The sequence below is a fragment of the Hibiscus syriacus genome, unplaced genomic scaffold (assembly GCF_006381635.1).
Source record: "Hibiscus syriacus cultivar Baekdansim isolate YM2019G1 unplaced genomic scaffold, ASM638163v2 tig00110528_pilon, whole genome shotgun sequence".
Taxonomy (NCBI): domain Eukaryota; kingdom Viridiplantae; phylum Streptophyta; class Magnoliopsida; order Malvales; family Malvaceae; genus Hibiscus; species Hibiscus syriacus.
In genome coordinates, this window is record NW_024062770.1 from 3103602 (window position 1) to 3115567 (window position 11966).

Genomic DNA, 11966 nt, shown 5'->3' on the forward strand with positions numbered 1-11966 from the left:
AATAAGAAATATAACCTGCAAATTGAAAACACATGTATATACAATAATCAATCCCAAAACTCAATTGAATCCTCAATAATTCAAGGTTCTCTAAACCAAATCCTAATGGGCAAGGTTTTGAAAAACTATTTGAAAATAATGTTTGTAAAATTATAAGATGTATCAAAAACATCAAATTTAAAAATTATTTTCAAATTTTCAAATTTTTTTATTTCAAAAAAATCTTGAAAATTTGTGAGTTTTTGATGAAATTAGTTGTAAAATTGAGTTTCTAATCATCAAACAATCAATGCCCGATATAATGTTCATCCTAGAACTAATCAGAACTAGTTCTAAAATCAAAAATCAATAAAGTAGAGGTTTTTGAAATTTTACCTTGAAAATTTTGGATTGAGAGGGATGAAGAGATGTTTTCATGATTTGATGATAAAAGCAGGTTTGGGAGATGAAAAACTTGAAGAATCCGACGAAAAATCGTTGATTTTGAGCAAGAATGGAGTTTTTAGATAGAGAGGAACGAACGAGATGAGGGAGTGTTTAAAGGTTTTGAGAAAAATAAAGAGAATCAGGGTTTTTAATCAAAAACCTACGGATGCATCGATTCATGGTCTTGTGCATCGATGCACATTCAAGGCATGCATCAGTGCATCATGCGGATGCATCGATGCACATTCAAAGGGATGCATCGATGCATTGGTGCATTAAGCACAAAAATGTCAAAAATCCATTTTAAACACTTAAAATGCTAAATTATTTGGCTCTAATGGTATTGGCAACTCATATATCAAAATTAATTATGTTCAATCAATCAAATTAATCTTTAAACTTTATTTGAACATAATTTTGATTTTTATTAAGAATCATAAACTCCTCCTAACTAATAGCAAGAATGCAATCAAAGATTATTATTATAAGCAATTTTCAATATTTATTAAAAGTGCTAAAATTATTTTAAACACTAAGTGAAGATAGGTCAGTTAAACCTAATTCTCTCCTAAGTGTTCAAAATCTTTCCTTATCTAAGGGTTTTGTAAAACTATCCGCTAATTGGTGCAAAGTATCAACAAATTCTAGAGCTACATCTTCCTTAGCGACATGGTCTCTAATGAAGTGATGTCTAATTTCAATATGTTTAGTTGAGTGTTTGATAGGATTTTTAGTGAGACAAATAGCACTAGTATTGTCACACTTGATAGGAATAGTACTTACTTCAATTCCATAATCTAAAAGTTGTTGTTTCATCCATAAAACTTGTGCACAACAACTACCAGCTGAAATGTATTCTGCTTCAGTGGTAGATAATGCAACATAATTTTGTTTCTTTGAAAACCAAGAAATTAGCATATTTCCAAGGAATTGGCAAGTACCAGAGGTGCTTTTCCTATCTAATTTGCATCCTCCATAATCCGCATCTGAGAAGGCATGCAAGCTAAAGCTAGAGTCTCTAGGATACCAAAGTCCTATACTAGGAGTGTCCTTAAGGTATCTAAAGATCCTCTTAACAGCTAGTAAATGTGATTCTTTAGGACATGATTGAAACCTAAGCACACAAGCAAACACTAAACATAATATTCGGTCTACTTGCGATTAGATAAAGCAATGAACCAATCATGGATCTATATAAATTTAACATCCACACATTTACCTCCTTCATCCAAGTCAAGCTTTGTAGAATAACTCATTGGAGTGGCATAGGGTTTCCCATTTTCCAATCCAAATTTCTTGAGCATATCCTTGACGTACTTAGTTTGATTGATGAAGATGCCATATTTTCTTTGCTTGATTTGGAGTCCCAAGAAATATGAGAGCTCCCCCATCATGCTCATCTCGAACTCACTTTGCATTAACTTAGAAAATTCTTGGCAAAGAACATCATTAGTAGAACCAAATATTATATCATCAACATAAATTTGAACTACTAATAAATCTTTACCTTTTCTCTTTAAAAACAATGTAGTGTCAACCTTTCCTTTTGAAAAACCTTTTTCAATTAAAAAATTTGACAATCTTTAATACCAAGCTCTAGGAGCTTGTTTTAAACCATAAAGAGCTTTTGTCAATTTTAAAACATGATCCAGAAAATTTGAATCTTCAAAACCTGGAGGTTGTTCCACATACACTTCTTCTTTTATAAAACCATTTAAAAATGCACTTTTAACATCCATTTGATATAATTTAAATTCATTGAAACATGAAAATGCTAATAACATTCTAATTGCTTTCATCCTAGCTACGGGAGCGTATGTTTCATCATAGTCTGTGCCTTCTTCTTGAGTATAGCCTTGAGCAACAAGTCTATCCTTGTTCCTCACTATATTACCACTTTCATCAAGCTTATTTCTAAATACCCATCTAGTACCTACAGTAGTTTTATTACTAGGCCTTTCAACTAATGTCCATACTTTACTTCTCTCAAATTGATTTAATTCTTCTTGCATAGCCATAATCCAATGTTCATCTTTTAATGCTTCTTTGATGTTCTTAGGCTCTATGCATGAAATAAATGCAACATAATTACAAATATTTCTAACAGAAGATCGAGTAGTTACCCCTTTAGATAGATCACCTATAACTTCACCATCCTTGACATAGTTGTACTCTCTTGGATAAGATACTTCCCTTTCTTCAATGGTTGGATTCTTGAGGGGATCATGAGTTTCCTCATCCTTTGTTTCTTCCTTTGATGATGATTCTCCAACGTCATGTCTAACGTCATTTGTATTTATAATGCCTACATCAACATTAACACAAGAATCCTTCCTCGGAAGGAGATTATCATCGAAAACAACATGTATAGACTCTTCTACAACTAAAGTTCTTTTATTAAATACACGATAAGCTTTAGAATTTAAGGAATAACCCAGAAAAATTCCTTCATCACTTTTAGCATCAAATTTGCCAAGGTTTTCTTTACCGTTGTTTAAAACAAAACATTTACATCCGAAATGATGAAAATAACTAATGTTAGGCTTTTTATTTTTGAAAATTTTATATGGGGTTTTCTTTAAAATTGGCCAAATCATTACTCGATTTACAACATAACAAGCGGTATTTGTGGCTTCAGGCCAAAAATATTTTGGCAAATTATTTTCACAAAGCATGGTTCTAGCCATTTCTTCTAAAGTTCGATTTTTCCTCTCAACAACTCCATTTTGTTGAGGGGTTCTAGGTGCTGAAAAATTATGGCTAATATCATTAGAATTACAAAATTCAATAAATCCAAGATTTTCAAACTCAGTTCCATGATCACTTCTAACACTAGTGATAGAGTAACCTTTTTAGTTTTGGATAATTTTTGAAAATGTGATGAAATGTTCTAATGCTTCATCTTTTGTACTTAAGAATAGAACCCAAGTATATCTAGAATAGTCATCTACCAAGACAAATGCATATTGTTTTCCACCCAAGCTAGTAGTTCTCGTTGGCCCAAAAAGATCTAAATGGATCAATTGTAAAACTCTACTAGTTGGTACATCATTAATGGATTTAAAAGAAACTCGCTTTTGTTTTCCTTTAGAACAAGCATCACAATTTTATCATTATCAAATTTAAGCTTAGGCAACCCTCTTACTAGGTCTTCTTGAATTAACCGTTGCAAAACACTCATACTAGCATGTCCTAGTCTCCTATGCCATAACCAACTATCATGCTCATCCTTAGCAACTAGGCATAAATTAGTCATATCAAAAGAATCTAAATGCACCATGTATATGTTTCTACTCTATGACCAACAAACATAATTCGATTAGATGCAATGTCAATGACTTTACAACCATTAATTTCATATAAGACATTGAATCCTTTATCGCATAATTGACTAATACTCAATAGATTATGCTTTAATCCATTCACATATAAAACATTTTTAATTTGTATGGAAGAGGTATTACCTATTGTACCAATACCTTCAATGTGACCTTTTGAATTGTCTCCAAAAGTAACTTCTCCTCCATTTTTGGCGTTAACCTCAATGAACCGACTTTTGTCTCCAGTCATGTGTCTTGAGCATCCACTATCAAGGTACATGAATGTGAATTTGTTTCCCGTGCCTTGTAGCAATGCTCATTTCCCTACAAACATAGATTAATTTTTATTTTTGGTACCCAAATTCTTTTGGGTCCATATTCATTAGTTTCCAAAATCCTAGTCCCCTTAGGTATCCATATGTGTATGATATCTTTATCTTTAGTAGTAATGAGTTCTTTAGGAACCCACATACTTCTAACGATTTTTCCATTAGAGGTTGTTTGGGGACCTCTATGATTGTAGTCTCTAAAACTTTTTCTAACAAAGTTGGATTTTGAATTTCCACCTTTTTCAAAATGTTTTGTTCCAACTTTATCAAAAAAAGTTTTAAGAACATCAATTTTCTTGTGATGATCATCATTGATCTTTGAAAGTAAATTTTGCAAATCTAAATTTTTCTTTTCAAACTCTTCTAGTTTGATTTGCAAATATTTGATTTTACTTTCAAGATCGTTGATGGTTTTGGATATGAGTTTGTTTTCAATTTTCAATTTTGAAACATCATTTTTATATTTTAAAAATAATTTCTCATAATCCGAAGTCAACCCATTATATTCCTCTAATAACTCATCATAGGATAAATCATCAAAATTGGATGAGTTAGAGGTTACCTTAGAATCTTCCCCGAATGCCATCAAGCACAAGTTAGCTACTTCTTGTTCCTCTTCATCGAAACTTTCTTCATCGCTCCATGTAGCCACATGAGCCTTGTGCTTATTCTTTGATTGACCCTTTTTCTTCAATTGTGGGCAATCATATTTGGCATGCCCCGGCTTTTTGCATTCATAGCAAATGATTAGGTCATTCTCTTTCGGTTCTTTTTTGAGGCCTTCATTTCGTTTGAATTTTCTTCCTCGATAAGGTCTCATCATTTTTCTGAACCGTTTGGCAAACAATGTCATTTCCTCGTCATCATCATTCGAATCACTCTCATCTTTTGTGGATTTGAGAGCAACTCCAATGTTTTTCTTCTTCTCCTTCTCCTTTGGTGTCTCGTCAATCTTGTCGAGGTCCACCTCATCTTCGAGCATCATTTCATGAGTGAGGAGTGACCCAATTAGCTCTTCAAGAGTTAAGGATGTTAAGTCCTTAGACTCGATGATTGTCGTCTTCTTTGATTGCCACGATTTTGGGAGGGAGTAGACTAACTTCCTCACAAGTTTTTCATTTGAAATGGTCTCTCCATATGATTTGAGACCATTAACAATTGTTGAATATCTATCCGTCATAGCTTTGATAACTTCATTTGGTTTCATCCTGAAATTTTCATAGCTATGCGTTAGAATACTAATTTTAGATTCTTTACCTCATCGGTACCTTCATGAGTGACTTGAAGTTTGTCCCATATTTCTTTGGTGGTTGTACACGATGAAACTCTTCCGTATTCATCTGGTCCAAGAGTACAAAAAATAATATGGATGGCTTTGGAGTTGAGTTGGAACATTATTGTTTCTCCTTCACTCCACAACCTTGGATGAGTGAGAGGTTTGATGTATCATTCTTCTACGGCATTCCATGCTCCCATGTCACTTACTTGAATAAAGTACATCATTCTATTCTTCAATAGGCATAGTTAGCTCCATTGAAGAAAAGAGGCTTGTTGACGGGCATCGAATCGAGTCCGGAGTCGAAATTTGAAGTGGAGGCCATTAATGACTTGATAATCGATGTAAATCTTCCCGAATCGACTCAAGAGGCGATTAACCCTTCAAATGAGTGAGGCTTTGATACCAATTGTTGAGTTAATCGATCGAAGGAATCGACCAAGAGGGGGTGAATTGGCAATTAAAATTTCGGTGGAAGCTTTTGCAGAAAATTGAAAAGATTTACACAGTGATTTAGAGTGGTTTGACTTTCTCAACCAAAGTCAACGTCCACTACCTTAGCTATCCACACTAAGGATTTTCCACAAATTCACTAATTTGTCTTTCTTTTGAGGACAAAGAGTAACCTTACAAATCCTCAGGAATTATACCCCAAATTCTTGAGAAAAACTCTCTCCCAAAGAGAACAATACAAATTTGCAAACTTACAAGGAAATCCTCACAAGGTAGATTGTTTGCACAATTCTAGAACAAAGAAAAGAACACTCAAGAATAAATACAATTGAGCACAAAAGTGTTCTTGAAAGCAAAATGAATATTAAATGAAAAATAGCTTGAAATGCTCAAACTTGAGATTTGATGCTTTCTCTTTGATTCTCTCTTGATTCTAGTTGCTTGATGTTTCTTGTTGTTGATCAATGGCTTTTAAGCTTGCTTAAATACTCCTTGAATCAATTCTGAATGTTGGTGAAAATTAGTGGAGTCAATAGAGCCGTTATTGTGTGAAAACAATTAATTTTCTGGGTGGGAGCGTCTCATGCATCGATGCATGACCATTATGCATCGGTGCATCAGTGTAAAATTTCAAATATTTTGACCGTTGGACTCCTAGTGCATCGGTGCACTAAGAGTGCATCGATGCATGAAGTGCATTCGATGTTTGAAAAATAGTCTGGTGCATCGATGCATCAAATGCATTCGATGTTTTAATTAAATCAGAGTGCATCGATGCATGGAGAGTGCATCGGTGCATGGAATGCATTCGATGTTTCAACTTATTCATTGATGCATCGATGCATGGTATTGATGCATCGATGCATGCCTTTGAAAAATTGTTTTAAGGCTTGATTTTGGTTCAAAATACTTTGTGAAAATTGTTTCAAAAATAGTTTAAGTACAAATCACAATTTTACACATTTAGTAAGGATTAAAATTGATCTTCAAAGACTTGGAGTAATAATTTGATATTCGATAAATTGAATTGAATATAAATTGTAGAATCATTTGTAAAAATCTTAAAATTCATTTAACTTAATTTGTTATATCGAAATATCAAAAATGTTTTTTAACACTAACATTGCCTTAAAGTTTAAGAAATCAAGTTTTTAATTATGGATTAAATAAAGAGAATTAAAACTGAAGAAAATGCCCTAAAATTACTAATTTAGAGAAAAGACTAAACTTAAAATAAGGTACATTAAAAGTAATCGAAACTACTACAAAAATCAACAAATATGCATTTGAATACATAAATAAAAATAAAAATATGCTAATAATAATTAAATGTATAAATCTAACAAACTAATTAGAATTAGGTTAATTAATAATATAGTAAATTTAGGGATTAAAATAAAATCATGATGTTAATTTAGGAATCTAATTTGAATAAAACATAAAATTCAACATAGTGACCAAATCAGAATAAATAAAAATCAGGCACCGAATTGAAGTACATTAAACCAGAACATAGTGACCAAAATAAAAAAATAAACCTAGGAGGACGAAAGCACAATTTTTCATTTTTTTAAATGTTAATTTCACTTACAGCTACAAAGTGTAAAATTACAAAATCAAGCCAATATAATTAAATCAAACTCGCAAAGAACACTAGATGTGACGAAAATGCAAAACCACGGTAATATTAGAGGGACATAAATCTGATTAATCCAAAAACTCTCATTATAAATGCCTAATTTGGTTTACGATAAAAGAAATAATAAAAAATTAAAGAAAATACAAATCAAATTCTTTTTCTATTTTTCTGTGCATGCCTATCGAGCGTTTGGGAAAGTTTCTGAAAAAGGTGTTACTGGTGGGACCTTAAGAAGACCTCAACGTAGGAAGGAGTTGTCGTGGCAGGGGCGCGTGTGCTGTTAGGGGCCACGGATGGAAAGCTGAAAGGCCAAGATTGGCGGCTGAAGAAGGCTACATTTGGCTTAGGGTTTCACACAACCATAACATATTATGGGTTGAATGGGCCTATTTTTGGATATTGAGATGGGACTTAGATAATAGTCTTTGTAATCGGGCTAAATTTATTTGGATTTTATTTGTTTGGGTTTTGGTATTGTGGGTTACATGGGTTAACAATGTAAATGGATTAGGATGATGACTATGGAAAGTGTAATTGGGTCGATTTTGGGTATGGGTCCTATGTAATGATTTTTGAATTTTGGTGTTGTATTTCAATTATTGGATTTGTTTTTATGGTTGTGTAAACAAATGGTTTGTTAAACACGGGAATATGTACCAATCCATCGATAACCAAGGGTGTGTGAAATAGATTTTATTTGAAGCCTGCTGACCCACACTTCAACTCCACTCGAACCGAATAGCTCCAAAAAATTGTTTCAATTGCCTTGAATTCAATCTTGAGCAACTCGGACAAAATTAGGGTACGACACCTTAATTGCATGATTTTAATGCTTCAGATGACTATAACAATTAGAAACACATTTAACTGATAAAAATAATAAAGAGACACTTGAAAAAGGTTACAACATCATTCTAAAATAATAAGGCCAATAGAATTTTTTTTCAGTGTTTATTTTCCTTTTTATCTTGTACATAAGTGTTTGAGCTCATTACATATCTTTTAATTGATTTCTTGTAAGCTTAATTCTTGTAAACACTTACCTTGTGCTTTTTTTGTTTAAATATTTTATCCATTTTTGAAAGAGGAGTGGTTCTCTATTTTAGCCTTTAAAAACTGAGGAATTATAAATGTTACTAAAGCCTAAAAAAAGAATAAATTAGAGAATTTGTTAGAAATCCTTACTGTGGAGCTAAGGTAGTGGATGTAGACTTCATTGAGGAAATTGAATCACTTTAAATCTTTGTGCCTCTGTTTATCTTTTTATTTCCACACCCAAATTTTTCAAAATGTCAATTCATCCCTCTTGACACTTTTTCAGTCAATTCATAAATCCTTAATAATCCTAACAAACTTTCATGCAAATATTTTCACTTTAATTTTGAGAATTCAACTTGTTAATATATATATATATATATAAAAGATAATTTGATAAAAAATATATTATTCTTATCCTATATTCTCAAATCAAATCACATAACCTTACATTTCTATTAAATAAATAAAATAAAATAAAATAATAAAACATGTCTAATAATATATCAAATAATATTATATTTCAATAATCTTAGTAATTTAATATTTTGTATATCAAATTATCTCTTCTCTTCAAGAATTAAATGAAACCAAACTTTAAGAGGTAAGCTTCTTTTATCCCCATGATAAAACCGAGAAGCAATAGAAGTAAAGTCATTGTATAATATATAACTTTACCAAGTAGTTTCAAAATTTATTTAATTGTGGGTAACTTACACCATATATCACTAAAATTTAGTCGTTGTATCGTTTATATTACTAAACTTTCAATTTTATCAATTATATCATTGAACTTTAATTTTTGTTTCAATTATACCACATGTTGTTAAATTGTTAACGGTCAGATCAAAATGATTTCATTTTGGTGAGGTGCCTACGTCAATAGTCGTTAGCCATATTAATAGTCGTCAGCCACGTCATTGTTTCGTTAACGATTTAATGGTTCAATGGTATTACTGAAACAAAAATCAAAGTTCAATGCTATAATTGACAAAATTGAAAGCTCAGTGATAAACGATACAACGTCTAAAGTTCAATGGTATCTGATGGAATTGCCCTTTAATTTTTGTTGTTAAATGCCAAGTCAAGATATAAGAATATTATTAAAAAATTTAGATATAAAAATTCATTAAGTGTTTTTAATGGTTGAATAAAATATTATTCTCCACAAATGTTCTGAGTTTAAAAAATCACGTTTATATAATATTAGTATGTTATCAATAATTAAAATCTTTTTGAATATATATTACTTTATAATTATTTTTTTTAAAAGTCAAGATATAAATTCAGAAAATTTGAAGGAATTGGAAATAAAAAAAGAAAAGAAAAAAGGGACAATCATTTAAATACCAACCATTTAGGTGGTCCAATGACATATTGATACTTCAATTGAATTATTAGTGGTCCAGCTGTCACAAGTGGCAATCAGCGATTGGTCGGTCCATTATCTTAAAACTCCAAACAAAACCTAAGCTAAGCACGAATTAACTTTTTTTTCCTTTTCAGTAAAAAAATGAGGTACCCCACTGAAGTGTGTTCATAATTGCTTTATAAATTGTATTAAATCAATTATTAAATTATAATTATTAGCAAACAATTGACAACTCCAAGCTTTGGCGAAATGTCCATTTTCTACTCACACAAAGCAAAACCCCTTTTTTATGGTAAGCAAAACCCTTTATTCTTGAAACCTGAAAGGTCATATTTTACCTATAAACAAACCTCCATTTCACCTAATTAATTATCTTCTTGATCTTCCTATATTTTTTCTTCAAAAATCAAAGCAAAACCCTTTCTGCTTGAAATCTGAAAGCTCATATTTTACCTATAAACAAACTTCCATTTTACCTAATTAATTATCTTCTTAATCTTAATATATTTTTGGGTAAAATATACAAATAGTCCCTCGACTATAAGTATTATTTTGTTAAATCTCCAAACTATTAAAAGTTACAAATGACCCACCAAGGCATTACTTTGCTAAATCTCCTAACTATTAAAAGTTATAAAATTATCCTATAACTATAGAATATTATTTTGTTGAGTCCATCGACTATTAAAAGTTACAAAATGATCACCGGCCATTCATATATTCCGACACATCATTTTTTGTTAAAAAAATGATGGCCGTCAGAGTTGGACGTTAACCTGTTGATTGAGATATGATAAAATTCAATCTCAAAATTATTTGAGTTATATTTTGTGGATCTACTCTCTATTTATATTATGTCATTGGGCTAGTATTTGAAATATTATATCGTCAAACCAATATTTGAAAGCAACGACAAAGATAGTAAAAATCATTAAAAATGTGATTTTATCATATTACAACCAATAGGTTAACTTTCAACTCAGAATATCGTCAAATTTTCAACAATGAATGAGTTTAGAATATATGAATAATCAGATGATCATTTTGAAAATTTTAACTGTTAGGACTCAACAAAACTTTTAACAATAATGGACTAAACAAAACTTTTAACAATCAGGGACTCAACAAAACAACCTCTATAATTGAAATCATTTTATAATTTTAATAATAAAAAAATTTAACAAAATAACGTCTCATAATAAAAGGATCATTTGTATAATTTACCCTATTTTTTTCCTTCGAAAATCAAAGCAAAACCTCCCAACATTTTATCCTTACTCACGCCAACTAAAATACACTCTCTCTCCCAAAAATCCCACCTAGCAAACACTCACACATTACTGAAAAATAAAAACAACTCATAATTAAAAAAAAAGCCTTTTTCCTGTCCCTCTCAGACGCTCGTCTATTTTCCTAAAAAAAATTCCTCTTATTCATTGTCGTTTGTATGAGAAATGGAACCTTCGCTAAAAGATTTATCTTCCCTTTCTTCCAGCTTAAGCACCTAACCATCTGCTGCTGGGTACCTAACTTCATTGCTCCTCGGCATTCTTTTATTGTATGTTTTTTAGTGTTTAAGTGGACTCAAAATGTCATTTTTTACATGGATTACTGTTACCATGTGCATTTATTGACGTATTCTCAGTTGGGTTGGGTCGGTTTTTGCTTTTGTTTTTCTCGCCACATCTGTGTTCTTTTGTTTTTCTTCGATGTTTCCGAAAAGGAAAGAAAAATAGTAGTATTTTGAAGCTTTTGTTATAGGTGCTATTCATTTATCTTATTTTGGTGTGGCATTTTGTTTTGGATTCTCTTAAACTCTTTTCCGTTTTCCTCTTGCGTCAGTCTTTCTGAAGGTGGACATTTGCATCTTTGTTTCTTTGAAGTGCGTGAAGTGCCATTTTCTATTCTTTGCTTATTTTCTCCTTTTGTAAGCTTTTCTTCCTCTTTTTTATTTTATTTTAAATTCACTGTTTTTATTTTTCAATAAAAAGGGTTTGGATCTGATCATTTTAAGTTAGCATTTTGAATTTCGAAGTTTGATTCTGGGTTTTTGCATTGAACAAGGTATGGTCTGCCTAATTTGGCTTTTAGTTCAAATATCCTCTTTATACTTGTT